Raw genomic sequence first — 21,635 nt, forward strand, 5'->3', positions numbered from 1 at the left:
CAGAATGTTTCCCACCCTTTGCACATATATGACAACATACTAAAATGAAAATAGTCTGCTGTGGAGAATTGAGCTGAATTTTTTATACTCCAGTATGATTGGACTACATATAATCACACTCAGATTTCAATTATATGGAACTTTTTGTTCATCAAATTTGATTGTTTTCCTCATAGTCTGTAAGCAGCATTCTGAATGAAGCACCCCTATAATAGCTACTGCCTGAATTCCAGAAGAGTACTGGCAGACAAGTCTGAATCGTTGGAGGACTGGGCTTCGGTTACTGGCCTTAAGTTTAGGAGAAACTTCTTTTGAGGAAGCTTTACTGTAGTGGTTTTTTTTTGTTTTGGTTTGGTTTTTTTTTTTTTTTGTTTGTTTGTTTTGTTTTGTTTTAACAAGTAGGGTATAATCAACTGTGCAACAAATTTGAGGCTATCTGTATGGATTTCAAGACAAGAAGGAAATAGGACACAATCAAAGTAGTAGTCAATAGGAAATGAAATCCTGCAGTAACATTGATCAGATGGACAAGATCTGGCCTGAGAGATCAGATGAAAACTGAGAACAGTGTGTTGTCTCCACAGAATAGTGACAGCAGTAGAAGGTGTATTTATTGCCCCTAAATGTATTCATAAATGCTAATCTATGTGATTTTTACAAATACTGTTATGATAGTTTTTTATGTTGTACAATTGTAGAAACTAATTTCTGTACGTATGAAGCTAGCTATTTTGCCACTTTGTATTCCAATTTGCTGACTGTCTTTATATCAGCAGATAAAGTAGTTACAGTGTTGAGAGCTGTGTAATTATACTTGGTGGTGGGGATGAACATTAGAGCATAGAGAGCTTTCGAAATCCTCAGTATCTTGGGATGACCTATCTGGCAAGACATGCAGTGCGTAGACATAGCTACCATGTTACTTTAACCATGTTACGAATATGTCTGCCTACCACAAGAAATGCTTATCCTCTTATGGAAGGGAAACATCTGAAAAGCACAGATAAAAAGCTTGTATGAAACTGTATGCCAGTTATTTATGGTCCTGGAGTTTCAGGTGTGCTTATTCAGAGTTGCTTCAGCTGACCTTTGGATTTTGAGGGAAATATATACTGTGCATTGTTTCTTTGACGAAAAAGGTACTGAAACTGTATTCCTCTGCCTATAAATATGTATGTATGATGAAAAAAAAAAAAACTGTTTACATGCCTGTGTTTTTTGAATCTTTGTGTCATTTTTAAGTACTAATTAATTACATGATCAAGAGTTTGTTATTCCAATTCTTTGCACAATAGATACCATCTCCTGTCTAAGAAAGACCACATTTTAAAACTCTAGTAGGTGAGTTACTCTTAATGTTGTATTATGCTAGAGAAAGTTGTTAAAACACTTTATATGTATTTAATTGCCCACATGAAAACCTCATTTTATGATTAAGGACTAATCTGTGTGAGGTGAGCTCCTATTCTGTAGTTTGTGGACACAGGTAGAGATGCAGTCTAAAGTATTCACAACTGTAAAACTGAAGTCTGTGCTCAAGTGGAAAGACAGACAAATACTAATCTAAGACTTTGATAAATTATATTTTACAGTAGAACAATTTGTTGGAAAAGATCAAATGAAAAGAGTGTATTTTATGACTTGTACTTCTTTGTTTCACAGACTTACTGTCTGTGTATGTCTGGAGTATTTTTAATGGATGTCGCAAATTTTTCATCAGAAGCTTCATAGCTAACGTATTTCCTGTGCTCATAGTTGTAATTTGGATATATGGATGGCTCTTGAGAAGATGAAGAAATTTAGATAGTGTTTTTATTATTTTTATACATAAATCTTCATATTTCATCAAGATCTGTTACAAATTATTCATGCTTGTCTGCCTCTTTTGATTCTACAACATGTATCACGGACCTTTGTTGTGGTTTAACCCAGCGGGTGGCTCAGCACCATGCGGTTGTTTACTCACTGCGCTTTCCCAGTGAGATAGGAGATAAAACTGGGGGGAAAAAAAAAAAAAAAAAAAAAAAAGAAAAAAAACCCCCCCACAAAAACTGAGTAGAACTTGTGGGTTGAGATAAAACTATTTTCTAAGATAGAGAAAAGGATAATATTAATGACATAAATTTGTGTATGTATATATGAATATAACAAGCGTATATACAAATATATATAACGAGCGATACACAAGCAATTGCTCACCACTCCCTGACCAATGCCCAGCTAGCCTCCTGAGCAGTGGGAAAGAGAGAGACATAGCTCCTACCCCCTTCGAAACTGCTTCTGCATGATGTCATATGGTGTGGAATATCTCTGGCCAGTTTAAGTCAGCCACTCTAATTCTGTTCCCTCCCAGCTCCTTGGCCTTGCTGATCCCAGGCCTTGACTCTTAGCAGCAACTAGAAACATCAGTGTATTATCAGTGATGTTTTTCTCCTTGAACCAAAACATAGCATCATACGAGACACTGAAAAAAACAATTGCATCCCAGTTGAAACTAAGACAACCTTTTAAGTTCGTTCATGCTAGTAATGGTTTCTGGCCAATTTTCAAATCCATGCTTTACAAGGAAGTTACTTTGTGTATATATTAGAGTAATCCTGTATTGGTTTTCAGCTGTTTGAAAAATATGACAATTAATAGGTCTGTGGCTTATCTGATTTCAGCCTTTCTTCATTCCCAAATTAGAAATCTGATCCAATTTTATATTTGCTGGATGTGCTGCTGTACTTTAACAATTTCATAGAATGCATCTCCTTTTGAGATATCGTGTGTTTCAATGACGGGAGTCTTTTTTGTGTTTCAATTGTTGTTGGGCATTCTGAATTGTTTTTTAGTATTGTATTCATCCACTGATTTACCTTTGTGTTTTTTCCTATTCATCTCTTTCAGCTTCTTTATAAAAGATGTACTGTTCGCAATTCTGACTTTTTGTACATTACAACTGCAGTGTAGCTGTTTATTCCATTCTGGGTTTTGAGTGCTGCTATGTTGAATAGTTGTATATTGCCTACTGACTGTTCAGTGTTTAAAATTCTGTAAGTTTCAGGCTTACATTAAGAGATGGATGATATTCTGCTTGCAGAAGTGAATTATCTTAACTCTACCCGCAGGGTATGGGTGGGGTGTTGGACAGGGAGGAAATCAAGGCGTATACAGTCTTACACTACATGCATTTGGCTGAATACATGACATACACTAAATTTTTTTTTTTTTTTGACGCTTGTAAATCATTATTGCAGTTTCTTAAATAGTTATAACATGCTATACTAACAGGAAAAGAATGTCAGAAATTACTATTTGATCATTTTTTTTCTAAATTCTCTGCGCATTTTAGTAAAAGTGCTCTATCCTATGAGACCATGTGATTTTGTAGCAAGAACTTAATGCAAAGTATTTGATCTAGACATTTTTTGTAACAAATAGCAGAAGAGAAATTTATTCCAGATTACTTAGTATTGCTGTGGATAAAAACTGCATATGTGCCCATCAGTCAGGAGTATACTTACAGTTCCCGTAGCTTATCCTCAGGTATTTTATTCCTCTGCATTTAATGCTTCATATGAAATAGTTATTAAAGGGGGGCATCGAGATAAGTGGCTACGTGGGTGGGAGGTGTTGCAGAGTAAAATAGTCTAAAACATTATTAAAATGGGTAGGATATTTTGGTGTCACTGATTTGTTTAGTAACCTTAAAATTCACTTGACATGATATACTACTGTGGTGGTTTTTCCCCAGATTGTTGTATAATAGGTGTTGAAATAACTTATTTTTGAATCAGAATTGAATTCAAAGACTCTCAGCATTTTTTGTACAATTATATATGACTGAAGAGGATTGCAGACTCTAAAGCAGAGAAGTTCCTGGCTCTGTAAGTTAATCCTCAAAGAAAAAAAACTTCTTGCTAACCACAAATTATTGAAGTTTTTTTTTTGTGACTGCAATGGCATTATACTTGGATTGCTCTAATGGTCTGTTCCCATTGAAAGTTTTAAGACGTCCTTGAAAGTCAACTGAGTTTGCTAGTTTCCTGATTTGCTTCCTGGGCAGTTGTTTAAGCAGCAGCAAAAAAGCAGGGAAAGAAACTGAGTCAGGATAGCTCTTTTCAATGAGAGTTAATTGTGAGTTAATAAGCTTAGTAGAAGAGTTAAACTTCACCTTCAGATTCTATGGTACTGAGGTACGTGACTGACTATTTCCAGCAGTTTTCACTTTGACTTCTAGTTTATTTCACCTAATAAATTAGGAAGATTTAGATGGAGAGGATGTTTGTTCAAGAGAGAGGAGGAAATAGAATAAATTTGTGAAAAAATAGGAAATAGAATGAAGTTTTTTTCTTCCTGGCTTTGAGATGTATGATCTTGTATATGAGACTGCAATTCTATGGCTTGTAAAGCTAGAAGTTATTCTTATGAACCAATTTTTTCAATTTTGACTTATTTACTATGTTTTTAAATTAATACAGGTAGATTTTTTTTTCTTTTTTTTTCTTTTTTGATTCCACCCTCAGGTTAGAGTTCATCTCACTGATAAATAATAATAAAAAAAACTAGTATGAATTTTTTGAATTTTTCACTGTTGGAGAATTTCCTTCAATGCTTGTTCTATTTCAGCTGGGATCTGATGCTTGTTGCAGCTGGAAAATTATAATCCTTGTTGCTATTACACAGAGCTAATTTGAGGAACAGAACTAAGATGAAGATAGTCAGGTCTTTGGCCTGCTGTTGTTTGGAGTCCACTTTATCTGAAAAAAAGCTATATGCAGCAGTGCTGTTCCTGAAAGAAATGCTTATTATACTATATCTTGTGTCACCAGGTGTTCTGAGCTGAGTGTATCAAAATAAAATACCCTTTTGTCATAGAATGGTGATGAGGTTGACTGATTCAGGTTTATCAGTACAGCAAGACCTCATTCCCTGTTCATGAAGGCTTTTGTTTTTCTTGATGGGTAAATATTTTTCATAAGCAACACTTTAAACTTCCCTTTTTAGAATAAAAATTGGACTTCATGTCTTTCCCATCTCATACATAGAAATTACTTTGTTGAAGTTTGAGTGAAAGGAATAAAAGGGGCCTAAACCATTGAATGTTATCTGTGATAACTGTCTCATCTTTAAAATGATGCTCTGTTCAATGAATAAAATGTGTAAAGGTAGCTACAGCCATGTAATTTTTCATTTATAAGAAAAACTTATTTTGAGAAAAGTTAGGATGAATCTGTTTTAGAGAATACTGGTACCTGCAACTATCTGCACTCTGGTAAAACATCATACATGTTATACAGGCAAAGCTTGAAGAAAGCTTTCTCCTGCTTTCTTGTCTTTAAGGTTCTTGGCCTGCCCTGACAGTAATGGATATTAGAATAAACTATCCTCTTCACTTATTTGCATTTCACATGAATAATATTAATTATTACTATGTATCAATTTAGGATCTTGCTATCAGCTGAAATACACTATTTTTTTTTTTTTTTTTTTAGAAAGATGATTGCAGCTTTTATGTTGCCTGTATCATTATAGCACATATAAACTGTATTTTACAGCCGTTTCAATAGTGCATGAGAAAGAAATGTTTGGCTCTCTAATAGCTATTCAGCTTGTGGGTTGTTTCTTTTTCTCTACTCTTTCTCATTTTTTCACTTTACTATTTGCAAAGAACTTCTAAAAACTCTATTTGTGCTTATTTTGCTTTTTTACAACATTAAGAGGCCCTGAAAATGACTTGAACTTTTTTTGATTGCTTTTTATCTTACAAATTTAAAATACATCTCAGTTGAATTTCAGTGGGGAGCATTTTCTTTTCATAGCTTTGTGTAATGTTAATTTACAGTAAGTGTACAAATAGCCAGTGGTGACTGTGCAGGAATATTTAACACAGAATCCCTTTACTGAGTTAGCAGTCATGCAAATGGAGTTGAACTTCAAGGGACTAGGGAAAAGGAGCGGAGGAACTGAAGTTCTTTATTCTGTGACTTCTGTTGAATCTTACATTGTTCACACTTACCTAGGCTGTCTTATGGATTTTTGGTTTCTTGGGATTTAAATCTCAAGTGTAAGTGAGAAGGAATAAATTGTCTATCACAGAATAAAATAAAAATGCTAATTCCAACCCTTCATGCCTCTATTAAACATCTTAAAGAAGCAAAATAGGGCACATGCCCAATTTTTTTTTGCTTTTCAGGTCTCCTTTAAGAGCAGAGACAGCCATGATCCAGCAGTTTTGGAGGTAGAGGCAAGTAAATGTTTTACTTACTGTAAACATTCCAATAGTTTTGTGCAAGTTGCCTACAACTTGAGGAGACCCTAGTTGAAAAGAAACCTCAACTATCCCTTCTCCAAATGGTGGATTTGCTTTGTATGCTTGGTGTGAGGGGAAAAAAAAAAACACATTTAAGCTTTTATTGCTGATAGACAGGCTTCAGTTACACACAATGTATACCTAGCTGGCGAAAAACTATATTACTATCTTAAGATTAGTAAGGGTTTTTAGATATTTGGTGAAGTTTTTTCTTTGAAAAAAGTGGGTTCATCACTGTCATTTTTTTCTTTAGAAAAACAAACAAACAAAGTAAAAAAAAAAACAACAAGAAACCCAAAACAGTGTCTGATCTAATGTTGCTATCTCCAACTGCTGTTACTGCAATCAGCTCTTCAGCACTCTCCGATAAGTTCAACCATCTCTTATGTACTGGGCTGAAACCTGTAATTATGTTTGTGCTGGGGGTATTTCTGAGATCTCATGTTGGCTATCTCCCGAAGGTATTGCTTGTGTTTTTAAAGCAGGTGTATTTTTTGTTTGATTTTTTTTGATTTTTTTTGTTGTTGTTTGTTGTTGTTTTTTTTTTTTGCTCTTTGCTGAAATTTGTATTGGAGGTGCAAGAAGGAACTATGCAGCTGTATTGGTGACATTTTAATGTCCTACTGCTGCTCATGAGAAAATCTGACTCCTTTAAGTATGTCAAAATGCAATTCCAGTACTGTTTTTATGACAATTTTAAGTCAATTCTTTGTCCAGTACTGCTCACGCAGCTTGGCTAGGAATAGGTTTTTCCTTCCTAGTGGCCGTTACTAGTGATGTATATGACTGATGAGCTGTTCCAGTGCTAAACCAGAAGAATGCTGAATCTGGAAACTTTTCTTTGTGTTCTTGAGCGCTGTGAACTTGATAGCAAGCATGAAGGAATGTCAAGGTGGGACCAGCAGCATTGACTTCAAGATAGCTTGAACTCTGTGGAACTGCAGGCTTTAGGCAAAGTGCTGTAACTGTTTATGAATTAGTTGAGCTGAGTGACTGTAATCTTGATAGGCAATACAGATGATGCTTTTCATACCTTTAGATTATCCAGGCTACCCAACTCAGTTTTCAGACACAAAAATATGGAATATATGCTCAGTTTTCTTATTTAAAGTTGCAAACATTTGAAACATACAGGACTTTCTGACAATGAATGACATTAGATGGATGCTAGTTGAGGACTATGAGGCAAAGCTGTACACTTGGTGAAGTACCAGAGCTGTTTTTGGGGGGAAAGGCTAGAATTTTTCAATGTTTTCAATATCTTTTTCCCATTCAGAAGTAGCTAAAATTACCTGTGACATCTGATGAATTCTTAAGTCATAATTCAGTGCAAAGATTTAAATGTAATAGCTAATGTGTAAGCTTGGTTTAAATTGGTTGGCAGCATGCAGATGTATCGTGTGGAGGGTATTAATGACAAGTAGAATTCTGACCCTGTTCATTTTTTCCTCATTTTTAGAAATGCTTTATAAAGAACTTTCAAGCCTATTCAGTTAAGAAACTAGATATCTTTTGAACCTTCTCATTGGCTCTATCAACAAAAGTGTAGAATGTGCTCAGTTCTGTAACAGTTGAGGATTATGTCTGGGACTATTTCGCTCAATTTACTTTGTTGAGGAGGCATCTTGAACATTTTCCAGGGCTACTACAATGAGGACAAGAAGGAAGTTAAGTCTTGATCTCCTAATCTGGAAGTATAGTTCAGCAGGATAGCTAATCTGATTTGACAGCTTGCTGCCAGTGAGAGTGGATAGTCAAGTCTTCCATATATTGCTCTGCTGCTTTGCTGATAACTTGTTTGGCTATTGTAGCTTTCTAAACTGAGTGAAATAATGGCAATAGTAATTAGTAATGATATGAAACCAGCAAAAATTACCAAGATGTACTGATCCTAAAGTGTGGACAAATTAATACCTGTGCCCTTTTGAAAAAGGAGAGGTGTTAGGAAGGAAGTGACTGTGTAGTCAAAAATTAGGAAATCAGAAGCTGATGACTGGAAGAAAAAAACCTTGAACTTGTTATCTGTTGCTGAGTTGCATTTTCATCTAAGGGAATATGCTTGTGTTTCTTAGAGGAGGAGGAAATATTTAGAAGGAGGCAAGCCACCTCTTTTTATGCTCAGTTCATACACTGTGTGGTGGTATTTTCTAAGATGGGTGATACTATTGCAGAACACAAAAAAAGCACTCACATAATGGCCTTTACTTCCCAACCTTACTGTCTTACTTCCAGACTTCTGTTATTAGGAAGTATGTTAATTTAAGCTATAAAAATTTAGGTAGTGGGGGAACAGGTAAACGTACGTAATGGGCATTCAGATGAAAAAATAGGTTTGAAATCTATCTTATGAGGACTAGAAGCAGTTAGTTTTTATTAATAATTTTTCGCACATATTTGATAATGCACTGGAGTGTATCAAAAATTACTCACTTTAAGTGCCTTTGGACTTGGTTACCCTATCAAGGATTTGCTTTTGCGTCTATATTTTTATGTTTTCATACTGTCATGATGTTCTATGTGGTTCTTTTCTCTCTCTGGTTTCTGGGCTTGTGTGTTGAGTTCATTTGATGCAGTAGTTCTGAATTCTTTCAAGCAATCAACTTGAATTTATTATTTAATTTCTATTGTCAGTTCTGTATTCAGTGACAAATTTGATAAGTTTTCTGTTCTCTTTATCACACATTGAAATTTCACTTTTGTAATAGTAATTTTGATTTATTTAACATGCATTAGTATCTTTTGTCAATTTCTTGACGTCTTGTCCAGATTAAACACAAGTGTTTACAACTAAACACAAAAGTGTTTACAACTAAATATCTTTCTGTTAATGGAAAGAATGGAACTGTCTGAGGAATAGGGAGAGAGTAAAATGTTTAAGAACTAAAGGTATTTAAATATAGACTTGTGTAATCACTGTAGGGTTAAATTATTTTAGGGTAAGACTGCCAGTTAAGTAGTTAAAAAAAAAAAAAAAGATAAAATATTAACATTTAATATTTAACACATTTAATATTTAACACATTTAATATTAAATGTGCTAACATTTGTCTGAACGGTGCCTCTTTATATAGCATTTAGAAATGCTGTATAAACTGCTGTGAGCTTTGTTCCACTCAACACTGTTCTGATCCACAGATTGTGGGTCACTGTTGATGAAAAAGCAGGATAAATCATGGGCAACAATGTGCTACAATATTTACCCACTGATAAATGCATTTCCATATTAAGAACATAGAACAGATAATCTGAAGCTCATGTGTCCCGTTCTCCAAAATAAAGAAGCCAACAAACTCACCACCTCCAGAAAAACTGTACAAGTGGAGCCTCAGCCTGAATATGGAAGTAATTACTGCATTGAGAACTTTGTAGTTATTGGACGACCTTTCTAGCTGCAGAGCAAATCAGTAAGAATATGAGTTAAAGTCGCACTGAAATTTAGCTCTTCAGTTGTATCCTATTGGTAAAGAAGCTCAGATCCCGTCTGGACAGCAACTATGTATTCTTGTTGACATAATAAGAATTTAACACAAAATTTAGCATAATGTCTGTTTAGAACATTCTACAGAAAATGAATTTCATATGTTAGTCAATTAATTTGACTGTTTTTCTTCTCCAGAAGACCCAGTTGTCTCCAGAGGAAAAAGGAGGACGTAAAAAGGAGAGTCAAGCTTTGCTCAGAACTAGTCGCCATTTAAGTGGTGGGCTGATAGCTATGACCAAGTAGTCTGCTCAGCAGTACCTTGTCATTAAGATAAAGCTCTTCTGTAATAGTTTTGTGAAGGCAGCTAAGTGCAGAATTAACTCTGAGCATTGCTTCTGTCTCATCCCTCTCTAGTCCAAAATACAACGCATACTCATAATGTTTCTTTAAACCTGAAAAATCCAGAAATTAGTACTGTTGAAAAAATCACTGAAGAGATGAGGGAGTGCAAATAACTGAGTGGCATGTTAATTATATCATTCATTTGGTGGAAAGCACTCCTAAGCGATTACAAAAGGTTTTTGACTTGGGATTTTTGGTTGGTGGTTGTTTGGTTTTTTGTTTTGTTTGTTTCTTTGTTTTTATGCCTTATGTTGTAACAAGGCACTTTTGCTGCTGTAAGATGAATGAGGAAACAGGGACAGTGAAAACCAACTCATGTTTCCTGTTGCATGTTTTATAAAAGGAGTGTTGGGTTTGTAAGTTCATGTTAGAAGATGCTAAAATAATTATCTTTTTGTATAAATGAGATTTTCCTTGATGCTCATCAGTATGCCATAAATGATAAGTTGCTTTTGTTGTTGTTTTTGGCGCATCCTTCTTTAAATAAACGGGGTGTAGTGTGCTGATTTCTCAGGTGAGCAACTGAGATGCAATATTTGTAGTTCAGAATGTTGATTACTTTGTTTGCCTAACTTGAGGTGACAGGTAAATGAATTTTTAGAATACTTCACATTTAAGTAGCAATTTATGTAAAATAGCATTTGACTTAAACAATGTCGGTAAGTGCTTAGAATATCTAGAATGTTACAAATCAAGGACAGCCTGGGACTACCTCATCCTCCTGCCTGTTGTTGAGTGGCTTGCTGCTTCCTGCTGCAGGGGAGTGACCGGGCTGACTGTGCTTCTGCTGAAGGTGTGACTGACAGTTGGCAGCTTCCTAGAAAGGTATATTTCTGTGCTGTCCTTTGTGCTCAGTCTGCTACTTCTGGGATGTGTCACCGAGCCAGTTCAGCTTGCTAAGGAGGCAGAAACCTAATCTGACAGCGGTAGTTTGCTATCGCATTGAACTGGCTCTAGATGGGTTTAGAGCTATTGCTGATGCAAAGAAAAAAATCCTTCTACAGAAGGAAGGGAAAAGAAAACAAAATAAACCTGGTCTCAATAGTTAGGAATTATGATTTGAGAAAGTTCTTCCTCCGAATTGACTGTAAGACCAGTGTTCAAACGTGTAAGAGCAGATACTGAAGTTAGCAGTGTTTGTTTAAGCAACCACCTATGAAAGAATGTGTTTTATGGTTAGCACCACATTGTCCTGTTGGCATAAGAGGTGATTTGAATCTTGTTATTCAGGGTACAGTTTAACTGCCTAGGTGCATGAGAAATTTTTTGCCATCCCTTCAGACCTATAGCAAGCAGGATTGATTCAGACACCTCCTCAGTGCGTCTTTGAAGAATTCTTCAGTGGAGATTTGATCCCAAGGATTGAAATAAGAGGAATTAAGGAGAAATAATAAGAGGAATTAATTAATCATATCAATACCGATACCCTGTTTTTTCACTAAGATCTGGATTTTTGTGATACCACTTAAGCTTATGCAAGAGAAATTACTGTGTTATTTCCACCATCCTCCACTCCTTTTTTTTTTTTTTTTTTTAACTGATGTTCTTAAACATAGAGTTTTGATGACTTGTTTGTCTAGAACCAAATGAGCTATTCCCAAGCAGTAAAAGATACGTGTTTTGGGCTGGAACTCTAGTATGGCAAGCACATCAGCCTGACCTTGACATTAAACAGGGCTTTGGCTATTCTAAACACAAACTCTTTCCTGCATTTGGCTGCCACTCCTGTAGCCCATCAGTAAAGTATTTTCTGACTGTTTCATAGGTACAGATATTATAATTTGAAGTTACTCTCTTTTGTTTATCTTTCTCTTCTCCAACCTGCCCCTAACAACTCATCTAAAAAGCAAAGGTGATGAATATATTATATATTGTATTTCAAATTTTTTAGACTTCACTGAGAGTGAACAGTTTGTTTATGGCTCAGAAAGCTCTTAGATATTTAACTACTACCTAAGTAATGTGGTTTGAGTCCTGTATCCCTTATTTTCATTGCTTTGACAAATTTCTTTAGTATAGAATTATCCATTGCAAGTCTTTCATTTTCAAGAAACGGTAACTTTTATGTACTTGAATGATGGTAACGTACTGTTGGTGCGACCACAAAAAAAACAACTATTAATCTATTCTTGTTTTGGTGCTGTTGTTTTATGGAAGCAAAATAGAGAAGCTTTTAATGTCCTTAAATTTTGCCAGCAATTCTGAATGTAGTTCTGTGCATTTTTTTTTAACTGTATCTGAAATGCATCTATTATCTCGTGAGTTAAGATATGGTATGTTTCAGTTTTCTTGGCACACTGAAGTTAAATTAACAAGCCTGCTCTGAGTTTCTGTAAATAGTAATAATAATAAATTCTGTAGTGACATTCTCCAATACTTCTGTGTGAAGATCAGAAGAGTAAAATTTCACTCTTCTTTCTTTCTTAACTAAAAGTTAAACAGTTCCTGAAAAGATATAGAAGAGGGTAGTAATGGGTTTTTGTGTTTTGTTTTTTTCATAACGAGGGCTTGATGTGACATCGTTATCATTTTATAAAGTTGTCTTCAATATAATCCCATAAGGCCTTCACCAAAGTTTATGCAGAGCAATCCCGATTGAGATTATGGAATTAAGAATGTTGGCATTAAAATATTTGTGTAAGCAGCTCTATTTAGTTGCATCATTAATGCATCACTAATACATTCTTTTTTGTATTTCTTTCTTCTTTTCTTCAGCAGTTCCATAAACTTGATTTGAAATGAACGAAAATCATCCAGTCATATTGAATTTGTTAATTGCTTTTTTTTTTTTTTAATGTCGCTTTGTCCATTTCTTACTGATTTTAACGTGAGTGAAAAAATGGAATTCATGCTTAGACTTTATTATACTTTAATGTATACTGTTTAATGTTTAATTATACTTTAATGTATAATTAAAGACATACTAAATAACATTAACTTGCCAGCCATTGAAGTTAACGTGGCTGTATTAATTAAAATAATTGATATTTTATTTCTATAGGAGGAAAGCTTTGATCAAAATTTTTAAGTGTGAGGTAACCTAGTCTTGAATCATAGAATCATAGAATCACAAGGTTGGAAATGACCTATAAGATCATGTAGTCCAACCATCTCCTCATCACCATTGCCACCACTAGCACTAAACCATATCACGCAGCACGTCATCCAGACGCCCCTTGAACACTGCCAGGGACGGCGACTCCACCACCACTCTGGGCAGGCCATTGCAGTGCCTGACCACTCTCTGAGAGAAAAAGTTCTTCCTTATGTCTTCTCACTGACCAGGTGTTCTTTCTTCATCATTTCTATTGTTTCATTGTTTCCTCAGCAGCTTGCTGCTTGTAAACTGCCACCATTAGACACTCAGTAGGAGCAAAAGTCTATGTTAATTTGCCTGACTGTAACTGCACAATTAAAGCAGTTTATCAGCAGGGGTTAGGACAATCAGTGTGTTCTGATCCTTCATGTTATAAAATTACTCCTGTTGTTCAAACAGATACTGTAATTAGTACATCATTTTCAACTGGTTTTCTGGAGGGGTGGCTTGGCATTTCATCAGATGGAAACCTGTTTTTGCTACTTACCTAAGTGCTTATTTTGGTATGCAGTCCACTTCTAAAATAACTAGCATTGAAATGTTAACATCAGGAGTATATCATGTGAATATACGTGTTTATAGAGGTTTAGGGTGGGGTGTTCTTTTTCAGGGTATTTTTTCTCACCAGTTCTAGGAAGACTTAGATTTACTGGGGAAAAAAAAAAATGGAGTTCAGAACTGTTTGGTGCACTACCGTGTTTCTATTTACAATTGTTGTTTCATACTAATATTTAATACTTAGCTTTCACATATATGAACAAGTTGCTTCATATCGGATAATTAATATAACTTGTGTTCTGTCCCTGGGCACATACATAATGAGCTTTCACATAGAATAATTTCATGAGAGTGATGAACCAGCTTTTAAGTGGCAAATGTTTAAAATATTGTCCGTATTTTGTTTACCAAGTTAGCAGAAAAAGATGATTGCAGTGTTGGTCAAGAAATCATTAAAAATTGACCCAATAAAGATTGGGAGTAATGAGTATGTTAGAGAAAACATTCTTAAGTTCCACTGGCTTGATTTTTACTAGTGGTTGAATAGTGTTACTATGCTAAATAACTCATAAGTTGGAACCTAATATTGTTGCGTGGATATAGAACATATTAACTCTTTTTTAAAAATACTTAAACTAGAGCAAGGTTAGAATTCTCCTTCAGTAACCTTCGATTTGTCTCTTTCTAATTTATTTAGGTTTTGTTTTAAAATTGCTTTAAATCAACACGTTAACCTTTTTATTAGCTCACATAGCTTCTTTAAACTGTTCCTCAGTTTTATGTCCACAATGTAAGAAGGATTTAAAACTATTAGAGGGCATCCAAAGGCTATGAAGGTGGTGGTGGAGGGTGTGCTGGGCAAAGTGCATGAGTAGCAGCTGAGGTCCCTGGATTGGTTCAGCCTAGAGCAGAGGAGCTGGGGAGAGGCCTCAGGGCAGCCTTACAGCTCCTCACAGGGAGCAGAGTTGCAGTGCTGAGCTGGGCTGTGTGTGACAGCAACAGGGCCTGAGAGAATGGAATGGAGCTGTGTTGGGGAGGGGCAGCTGAGGGTTAGGGATAGGTTCTGCACCAGAGGTGGTTGGGCACTGGAACAGGCTCCTGAAGCAGTTGGTGCAGATTTGGACAGCGCTCTCAGACACAGTGTTTGAATATTGGTTGGTCCTGTGCAGAGCCAGGAGCTGGACTTTGTGATCCTTTTGGATCTCTTCCAATTCAGGATACTCTATAATGTTATGGTTCTTTAAACAAATATCTGTGCAGGTTTCATTACGAAACAGAAGTCTTCTCCTAGACCTACTGTCAGTTTTAATGTACGTGTAGCACAGTTGATTACGCAAAATACGTTATGGTAACTGTACTAAATAGCTAAATTTCTTCTTTCTGCATCATACCTACTCTAAGAAGTGGCTATGAATGGTTAAACTGTTTCTTATGTCTTAAGATAATTATAATTAAAGTACTTAGAATGTCACTGAATTAAACCCTTGCTTAGATTAAAGGAATAAGGGCTGATTCCTTTTAATTTTAGCATTTAAGTTGATGTTACATGCAAAAATTGTTCTGTTATTCCAGCTTTTCTGTTCTGTTTTTTTTTTTTTTTTTTTGCCATTCAGTACGAAGAACTTGTAGTGGGTTAGCAAATACAATTTAATAATCTGTTGATGCAGGATGTGTTTGGTTACTGAAGTACAATCTCAGCATTCCCTTGAGCCAGTGACTTTAAAGGTCTCTGCTGCTGAGCTGTTTTGTATCTTGTAACAGCCAATATTTTTTTGGAATTTATTTGCATTATGTTGGAAAAAGTGCACAGGATGGGAGTTAATGCTGTGGTCCATAGCTTTCTGAAAAGAAAATAAAAGCCTTGTGGGAAACTTTGTTTTTTGTGGATCATGTTCTTTCTTTGCTGTCTGGCTAATATATCCCAGTCTATCTATACAACTCAGAAAGTATTTGTTTTCAGTGTTTCTTTCCTTTTTCTTTAGCGGCATTTTGACAGCTGGAACTGACCATAGTTCCAGCATACTTCCAGCTTCACCAGTTCTGTTTTTTAATTACTTTTAATTCATGAGATGATACTGTGATTTGGAGACTTTGTTGTGAGAAGTAAAGTCTGAAACCTAAAAACGTTCTCAATTGAAGTATTCTCTGAGTGTGTGCCGCCTTTCTCAAAATATTTTCCTCTTCACCGTTTGATTATCTTGAACAATTTCAGTTGAACTTGACAGAAATGAAGAATTCCTTGGGGTTTTAAAGTATTTGAAAATTGCTGGCTGGATAGAGGAGAGGCACAGATTAACATCCTTGCATAAGGGGAAAGGATGTGCCAAGTTTTTCAGTCATCCTTTTTTGCTTAGCTAACAGTAAGGTTGCATGGGTCAGTCTGAAAGTACTGCCTCCTATTTCTTCACCTGGAAACAGTAGATGCAAAAGCACTATTTGACAGAGCAAATTGTCAGCTCCAAAAAGCCCTATTCTTTAACATAGTCACCATTGCTATGTATGCAGTTTTGCTGCACTTCTAAAAATCTGCACCACTGGAGATGACCCACTTTTTCACAACTGCTTTGATGGCATTGTTGCTGTGAAAATATTGACTGTGCAATCCATATTTCAGTTCAAACAGATGGAAGTCAAAAAGCACCGAATCCAGACTATAAGAGTGAGCGTGGTAGAACAGTCCAGCCAATATCAGCAATGTGCTCCACAATCTTAAAACATGTATGAGAAAGATTGTCCTGTTCTCTGGCCTTACTGGAAGTTTGATTCTTCAGCTTAGTCAGCGTTGCACTGTAGCAGACAGAGTTGATATTTTGTTTGAGTCCAGGAAATCAAGAAGGATCAACCCTTTCTTATGCCAAAAGACAGTGCACATCACTTTGCCCATTTAGGGCTGTGTCTTGAACTTCTTCATTGGTGGAGAATCCACATTGCCTCTTCATGAACTGCCATTTTAACTCGGGCTTGTAGTGGTGACACCATGTCTTGTCCTTGGTAATGATGTGATCCTGGGAACTGTCACCTTCAGCATCATATTGGTTCAGTAGATCCTGGCAAACTTGCATGTGGTGTTATTTCTGTTCCTGTGACAGAAATCAACAGGAATCTGGATGTCATTATTTCTCATCATGGAACAAATTACGATTAAAGCTTGGCTGTTTAGATGCAAATGAACATCAACAGAACTAATTATCTCTTCTCCCCTCTCTTCCCTTCCCTCCACCCCCTCCCCAGAGTACCTCAGACTGATTTCTGTGGAATTAAATTTCAAGGAGTTGTAGAAAGATGTTCGGTTTTTTTTTTTTGTTTTTTTTTTTTTCCCCCAACTACTTGACCCAGTGGCCTTAATAGCAAGTTAAATACTGAACAGGTTCCTCAAGTCCATTATTGTATACAAGTACCTTGGGGATAATAAGCATACACTCAGCAGGCAGCAAAATGAAAATAAAATCTGTTTATGGAATTATTATTTATATCTAAGGGTAGTGAAATTTCTGCCAGACAAGGAGCACAGCGAAACTGTATCTGCCAGTTATATTACTGTTAATGTTCTTTAATTTAGCAGACAGGATAGTTGGGCTGTAATTAAGCTCTTCTAATACTGTTGTTCCCAAAGCTTGTGGCATACATCATTTTACACTGTAATTTCCTGCATCTTCTTTACCTCCATTTTTCCTGTATAATTCTTCCATAAACAATTTCAGGAATGCATGCTGTAAATTACTTATTGTGTACATTATGCAATTTTGCGTATATGTAATCAATTTACTTTTTCTGATCCTTTTTTCTCATTTTCTTGGTGCTATTTTTTTCTTCTACACACATGGCCTTCCTGCTGTGCTAATGAATGTTTTATCCAAAAGTAATTCTCAAGGCATTTTCTGTCATCCATATGAGTCTTTATTTAGGCAGATCTGGCAAACTTGACAGTGTTGCTGAAAGACAGGAGACAATGGTCACAGACCAAATGTATGAAATTCCACTTAAACATAAGAAAAAGTTTTTCTACCGTGACTGCTGTCAACAGTCAACAACCTGTTGGAGCAGGTTGCTTGTAGAGGTTGCGGAATCTCCAGCTTTGGAGATGCTCAAAGCTTGGTCCTTAGCAACCTGCTCTAGTTGACCCTGCCCCTGAGAAGGGGGTTGGAGTGGGTGGTCTTCAGGAGTTTCTTCTTATCTCATCCTGTGACGCCATGAAACAATCAGATACAGCTATAAGTCAAAGTGAAGATAACCATCATTTGTGATTTCATTCCGTTGGGGTCTAATCCCAGCAGCCAGCTGTGTTGAGATAACTCTCTCCCCAAGTAGGGTAGAGGAGAGAATTGGAAAAGTGAAGTATGAAAACTGACGAGTTTAGATTAAGGCATTTGACTAGGTAAAATGAAGGCGGCATGGACAAGGAAAGCAAAACAAGGAGCTCCTTTGCTACATTTCCATCAGCTGTAAGATGTTTACCCGCTTCTAGGCAGAGTTCACCACTCATAACGGTTAATGATAAATGTTATTACTCAGAATGTTGCTCCCTTTCTTCTTTTTTCCACTGGCTTTTCTTACTGAGCATGGCGCCGTTATAGTATGGGGCATCCCTTTGGCCAGTCTGCATCAGCTGTCCTGGTTCTGTCCTCACCCCTCTCCTTGTGCACCCCCAGCCTTGGTTCTCTATAAGCACTACTCTGCAACAGCTTAAAATATTAGTGTGTTATCATCACTGTTTTCATCAAAAATCCAAAGCACAGCATCGTGTAAGCCTCTGTGAAGGAAGGAAATTAACTCCATATCAACCAAAACAACGATGCTTTCTACAGTAACCCCTTGTCATTCCCTTCTGGTTATCATTTTATCTTTTTCCATCCAAAACCAGTAAGTTTCAGACTCTACTTAATTGGGTATTAAAGATACTTTCCCTGCACAGTTGCATATATATTTAATTTACCTGTTTGGCCTTTTGTAGGACTGAAAAAAGGTGTTTTCAAAACTAGTTACATAAAGAAGTTTTAATTATAGTGTTTTACTTGGAAGAAAATATGTTTTCCCAGATCATTCCTATGGGCTTTAAGGTAGCATAAAAAGTTGTAGCTTTAAACTGTAAACTGTGCATTTTGGATCTGACTCAGTTGGAATGAATGATTTAGAGGATATTTGAATTTTCTGGTTTTGATTTTTAAAGCAAACCAAGGAAATCTAGCCATTTACATAACTTTTCACTCAATTTTTAATAAACAGATGACAGATATTTGCAAAACTGTTAACTTACTAGGAAAGAAGCCTTGTTGAACACAGTGGGAGCAGTGGAAGTCTGAGTGCAAGCATGTTGAGATAGAATAAATGTGAAGCCTGTTCCCAAGTATTCTTTTCTGTATCTAATTGTGTATTCGATATACACTGCGTAGGCTTCCATTCTCCTTAATCCTTGTTACGGGTTTGCCATTTGATTTAAGAAATTGTGCTCTCTATGGCAGCAAGGCTTTTATTAGTGTGTTGGAATATTTTATGGTCATAGTAAAAGAGCTGTAAGTGCTCTATGCTAGTTCAGTTATTTTAACAAGTGTTTGTATGACTGTTTGTGCTGTGAGATCTGACCTGTTAGCTCCTGTGATTACTGAACTTACACAAAGTGTTTTCCACTTAAAAAGAAATTGGGGGTGTGTAAGTCTTTGTGATACCTAATGGTATCATCTCTGTATTGTTTTACATGCAACTTCTTTTTAAAAACAAAACAAAAAAACAACAGAAAATTGTTCATACTACAGCAGAGTAATTTGAACCACAGCATCAATACTTGAGATTTTGTTAATCCAAAATATTTAAATACCAAATTAAAGAGAGGCAGACTACCCTATAATGTAATGAAGAATGTCTGTTGAGTCTAAAGGTTACAATACAGGCATGCATCGACTGGGACCATGTACATTTTATTATCCTTTGCTTAAAGGTAGTGAGACTTTGTACCATTCTGATCTCATTGTGAAAGAAATCATTGGAGTGCTGCAGGCCCCTTTCTGTGTACCTATATTGTGCACTGCTATTGTGTTGGTCTACAGCTGAAACCGTGTTTAGCCATTCCTTCTTTTTTAGGAAGAGAACTTGGTGTTTTATGTAGGGAAAACTCTCCTCATTTGTCCATTGTGTTCTGATATTTTCTGAGAGTTGTTGGTTGTGCAGTTCATCATGCATTTAATATAGTAGCATACCAATACCTTTCCCACGGTGTCAGTTCACCAGCTATCCATGCAAGAAGAGAGTGGCATGTTCTTTGCTGTATCACTCTGCTTACTTAGGATCCTTATCTGATTCATCTTAATTTTAACATTAACACTTTGCACTGCTTCATATAAGTAAAGTTTGTCGTGATTTGAAAAACAGAAAAAAGGAATTGTTTAGGTCGTGATTGTGGTGTTTTGATCATGATTGAGTGAAATAAGTTCAGAATATCTAGTGGTAAGATAGTTTCTCAAAAGATTAAATTCTGGCAGGGAGCATATTATAACTCACCTGTACTTTGTATCAGGTCCTGTTTTATAAGTAAGTCTTTTTTTGTTTTTTTTTTTCACCTTCTGAAATTGACAGAGATATATTTACTACTACCATTGTTTAAAAAACTGCCTGAGATGACATTTCTAAACTAATCAAAAAGTCTCTGTTCTTATAATAAATGAATAAAATGAAAAAAAAAAAATCGTAGTGACTGATAATGGGAACTTGTGCGTATGCGTGCATGTTACACAGAGTATAGTAAAAGGAAATTGACTTCGAAGTACTGATTATTTTACATAAATTTTCCATATACTTCTCACGATTTTCCATCTTCGTCCTTGTCTATTCCACAAAACATTTCAGAATTAAAGCAGCTGAATTAAAGATGGAGCTCTGTTCCTTAGAATGTTCTTTCAGGTATTTATGAATATAAAGTACTGCATGTATTTGCTGCTATTAAATCTTTTGGATTTCCTGGAGGAAATTTGATTAAATTTAGCGTAAAAGACACATTTTACAATTAACGTTGCTTTCCTCCATTTTTTTTTTTTTAAGTGTGAGCTGTAGTTATTTTTTACAAGAAGGAGGCTTTTTTTTAACACATTCTATTAAATTATAAATATTGTTATATTTAAGTTTAGCTGGCTTCACTATTTAATCAAAATGGAGTTGGAAAGTTTTCTGTGTTGTATTAATTTTGTCTTTGGAAGAATGGATGAGAGAATGTGTAAGTTAAATATACTGATATCTGTTGCTTAGAAAATATTTCTTACAAAAAAAATACATTTGTTTAGCATGCCTTCCTCCTCCTTTAAAACTACTGCTAAGATTCATCTTTGAGATTATTAATGCCAGTGATGTAACAGAGTACCAGTATAATGGTGACTGTCTTGTATGTGGTCTTCTGTGAACAGTATTAAAGCAGCCTTGTCACCTTCTCCTCATTCTCTCCTTTCATCCATTACGTGTAGTTATGTTTTGAAAATTACAGCTTAAGTTCCCTTTTTCATGTTTGTTTGTTTTTTTTCACTGTTCATGTATGAGTATTGAAAAGCAGTCCTTGACTCTGAAGAATTGCACTCTCATCCTTTGGGAAGATTCAAATGAACTCTCTGTGTATGGTGCCTGTTTTCACTTCTCCTGAAAAGACTGCGTTTCTTAACTTAGAAGTATGTTTCATCTGTTTAACCATTGAAAGGCTGAAGAGAATAATGGAAGCAATAGTATTTCTCTTGTACTTTGTGTTCTTGTGTTCTTGTTCCTTAGGTTGAGTGAGATACTGTTCAGAATTGAAGCAGTTCCAAAACACAAAAAACCTCAAAACATTTTCTAAAAGATATTTTGAAAATTAAGTTCTTGTTAAATAATCACATAAAACAAAATTCTGTCTCTTCTGTCTCTGTATCAAGGAGACTTTTCCTTTCTTCTGTCTTTTGTTGAAAATACAG

General features: G+C 35.7%; 1 protein-coding gene across 3 annotated transcripts in view; it reads left to right on the forward strand.

The window, feature by feature from the left end:
• Positions 1 to 21,635, forward strand: part of QKI (QKI, KH domain containing RNA binding) — a 135,250-nt gene that overhangs the window by 68,839 nt on the left and 44,776 nt on the right. The window lies entirely within an intron of this gene.

This window comes from Lagopus leucura, unplaced genomic scaffold, assembly GCF_019238085.1.
Source record: "Lagopus leucura isolate 7727_CA_CO unplaced genomic scaffold, USGS_WTPT01 Super-Scaffold_73, whole genome shotgun sequence".
Lineage (NCBI taxonomy): Eukaryota > Metazoa > Chordata > Aves > Galliformes > Phasianidae > Lagopus > Lagopus leucura.